This window comes from Sander lucioperca, chromosome 20 (genome assembly GCF_008315115.2).
Source record: "Sander lucioperca isolate FBNREF2018 chromosome 20, SLUC_FBN_1.2, whole genome shotgun sequence".
Lineage (NCBI taxonomy): Eukaryota > Metazoa > Chordata > Actinopteri > Perciformes > Percidae > Sander > Sander lucioperca.
Genome location: NC_050192.1, coordinates 20,452,665 through 20,456,650, shown reverse-complemented (window position 1 = coordinate 20,456,650; position 3,986 = coordinate 20,452,665). Strand labels below are relative to the sequence as shown.

The 3,986-nt window shown below is 48.0% G+C and overlaps 1 long non-coding RNA gene across 1 annotated transcript in view; it reads right to left on the bottom strand.

The window, feature by feature from the left end:
- The window catches only part of LOC118493954, a 19,650-nt gene extending 19,578 nt beyond the window's left edge, over positions 1 to 72 (bottom strand). Inside the window, exon 1 of the long non-coding RNA XR_004895997.1 lies at positions 61 to 72. This is a non-coding gene — a long non-coding RNA (uncharacterized LOC118493954). The remainder of the gene's footprint in view (positions 1 to 60) is intronic.
- Positions 73 to 3,986: the final 3,914 nt, after the last annotated feature.

Sequence of the window (3,986 nt, the reverse complement as noted above, 5' to 3'; positions counted from 1 at the left end):
TGCCCCCCTCCTCCCCCAAAGGCAGATTCTGGCCAATATACAGTACAGTACACCCACTACAATACATTAGACTAAACTGGTCACTTCCCCATCAGTCAGGACCAAGATCTGACCATAAATACACTTTTGCTTTCCATAAACTGTCGTTGCTTTAGGCTTTTATTTCAGTTGCAACCCCAGCAGTGGTGCGCGATCGTGAGAGAAAATTTAAAAAAAACAACATAAAAACATAATTTAAACCGATGTGCGCATTGGCAACACACGGCTAAAGAAGCCAACAAATAGCCTATAAGTAATTCCCGCCGCTTCAAATCTATATCTTTCATAAATATACCCATCAGGGAATGCTAACAGGGTGTCGGTCTCTAAATGTTTTAACTTTTATGAGCGCACATCTCTCTCTCTCTCCACCGAGCTCCAGCTGATCTTCTAAGAACGGTGACGCCTTTATCAGTCGAGTATTGATTGGTCAGTGGGCGGTGCTTTTATACCGGTTGATCTCTGATCTCCAACTTAACCTGCTCCCGACCAGGTTAGGCGTTGAGCATAAGTTACCACGGCGATTGAACCCGAACACAAGTGATCCACCTTCGTAGTACAGAAAACCCTGGGTTGAGCCTGAAGTTAGCTCGTTAACGCCAAATCTCGCTTCGTAGTACAGGCCTCAGGACTCCAGCACTAACACAGACACACAGATACCCCCTCCCCCTCTCTCTCTGAAAAATGTGTGTATGAAGACCCGTCAGCCTCTGTGGTTTTAGACTCGTGTAAAGGACATTGATTACTGGATAGAGAGCTGATGCTGCAAAGTTTCCTCTGATGATGAGATAAAGAAGTCATGTTTGATTAAAAAAAAAAGAAAAAGAGCAGCTGCTGATAACTGTTGGCATGGCGATCTGACGGCCTTGAAGGAGCTGATGGGATAACATTTCACTGGAACTGTACTTCTACCATTTCATGTGACAAATGAAATTTGGCACATTTCTAGTTGTCGTGTGATGTCACGGCACTATGGGAGTGAGATTGGAGGTGTAGTTTGAGTGAGAGGTTTCTAAAGTCATGTTAGGCCTACATGTAAAGACTTGGTGTGTAAACAGTTGTAAAAAACAAAATATGCCACCCCACTGTATCCTTGCACTATTGGACACACACACTCATAGAGCACCTTACCATGAATCCCAGGGTCAGTCCCTGCCCTGTCACTGAAAGCGTCTCATGCTTATAACATCCCTTAGTACATTCATGTGGAGTTTTTATTGTTTTCATCTCTAATGTTAAATCACTCAAGTCGGTACTTCTATAAACTTTCTTGGAGAGAGCAACATTATGTGCTGGTATTGTGCCCCAAATTTGGCCCCCCTGCTGCAAAGCTCTTCTCAGAGGGAGAAGAAGTCACTCTCAGATGCACAGGTTGGGAAAAGGGTAAGACGCATGTTTGGTTTATCAAGTCTCACCGAACAGAGGGAAGAATCTTCAGTGTAACGTCTAATCAGAACATGAGCAGAGTGAGCAGGTACTATGATGAAGGTATCCTGGTTATCTCTAATATCTCAGTGGGAGACGCAGGAGAGTACTGGTGTGCAGTTTATGACCAAGATGATGGTTATCAGTGTCTGTCAACAGAGAGAACTGTGTTAGTGTACATGGAGCCCTTTGGGATTTACTCCACCTTCTTCAAAGTGCGATGCTCAGTGCTCAGTGTCCTGCTGCTGATGCTCTGTGCTGCTGTAGTCGCTGTGAACCTGAGGACACGGAGAGGAGAGCAGCTTTCAGCTCACACACACACTTAATATGCATATATGATCATTTCATCATTGGCTTTAATACAGCCTGGTATACACTGGCTTTAATACAGCCTGGTATACACTGGCTTTAAAACAAGGGATGGGACACATTCATGCAGAGAAAACATTTAAACTAGAAACCAAAAGAAAGAGAGAGAGAGATTACAAAAACAACAAACAGAAATGATGGGAAATAAGAAATAAATACCCAATGATTATTATTATAATAACATTAAATAAGATTTGAATATTGGAAGTGAACTGTTGATCCTGACAGGGTGCAGATGTTCCCTTACCGTCTGTATTACTATGTTGTGTGTATGTATATATATATATATATATATATATATATATATAGTTCATATTATATTGTATATATATTGAGTTAGTTTATCTTTTCTTGATGTTGTTAAGGATGCATGTGATTATGGGAGGGGGGGGGCTGCTCTGTTAGGGGACATTTGTTTAATAGTTTAACATGTTGGGAATGTCAGGGTTTTGGTATTTGGTTTCCTGTTTTATTTTGTAGTCTGTCTTGTCTGTCTTGTCTTGTCTAATTTACTTCCTGTTTTCTGTTTTCCCGCCTGTTTGATTGTTCTGCCCCGCCCTGATGTGTTCCACCTGTTTGTATCACCTGTCCGTTGTTAGTGTTCATTACCTGGTGTATTTAGTTCCTGTGCTGTTCTTTGTCTGGTGTCGGATCATTGTTTGATGTTGCGTGTTTTGTGTCTGGTGTTGTTTCTGTCAGCACGTCATAGCCTGTTCAGTTTTATCTGCCTGCTCCATTTTTGGACCGCCTTTGGTTTGTTCGGCTTTTTGTGTTTAATAAATCCTCGTGCTCATTACTCCTCGCCTGCTCTCTGCATTTGGGTCCACCAGTCTCTCTCTGCACGTGACAGAATGATCCGACCAACTATGGACCCAGCAGAATTCAAACCAGTTATTCACCCACTGGACTCGGATGGAGAACTGTTGATCAAGTTTTACCGCTCCCTTCATGAAGAGGACCCCGCCTTCGCTAGGCACCTTATGGAGGTGCGTTGGCAGGCCACAGCACGGGAGTTTCGCCTCCCCGTCTCCATGCCTGTGTTTTGTCCTGAGCCTCAGCAGACCTGTGTTTCTGAGCTTGAGCTGACCTGTGTTCCTGAACTTAAGCTGACCTGTGTTCCTGAGCCTGAGCTGGCCTGTGTTTCTGAGCCTGAGCTGACCTGTGTACCTGAGCCTGAGCTGACCTGTGTACCTGAGCCTGAGCTGACCGGTGTTTCTGAGCCTGAGCTGACCGGTGTTTCTGAGGCTGAACTGACGTGCAACCCTTCTGTTCCCGAGCTGACGTGCAACCCTTCTGTTCCCGGGCTGGCGTGCAGCTCTCCTGACCCTGGGTTGACGTGCAGCTCTCCTGATCCCGGGCGGACGTGCAGCTCTCCTGATCCCGGGCGGACGTGCAGCTCTCCTGACTCCGAGCTGACGGGCAGCTCTCCTGACTCCGGGCTGACGGGCAGCTCTCCTGACTCCGGGCTGACGTGCAGCTCTCCTGACTCCGAGCTGGCGTGCAGCTCTCCTGACTCCGAGCTGGCGTGCAGCTCTCCTGACTCCGAGCTGGCGTGCAGCTCTCCTGACTCCGAGCTGGCGTGCAGCTCTCCTGACTCCGGGCTGACGGGCAGCTCTCCTGACTCCGAGCTGGCGTGCAGCTCTCCTGACTCCGAGCTGGCGTGCAGCTCTCCTGACTCCGAGCTGGCGTGCAGCTTTCCTGACTCCAGGCTAGCTAGCTACTTCCCTGAACCCCGGCTAGCTAGCAACTTCCCTGAGCCACAGCTAGCTAGCAACTCCCCTTATTCCCTGCTAGCTAGCAGCTCTCCTGACTCCAGGCTAGCTAGCAACTTCCCTGACTCCTGGCTAGCTAGCAACTTCCCTGAACTCCGGCTAGCAAGCAACCGTCCTGAGCCCCGGCTAGCTAGCAACCTCCCTGAGCCACAGCTAGCTAGCAACTCCCCTCATTCCCTGCTAGCTAGCAGCTCTCCTGACTCCAGGCTAGCTAGCAGCTCTCCTGACTCCCGTCTAGCTAGCAACTTTCCTGAGCCCCGGCTAGCTAGCAACCTCCCTGAGCCACAGCTAGTTAGCAACTCCCCTGATTCCCTGATAGCTAGCATCTCCCCTGAATCCTGGCTAGCTAGTAGCCTTCCTGAGCCCCGGCTAGCTAGTAGC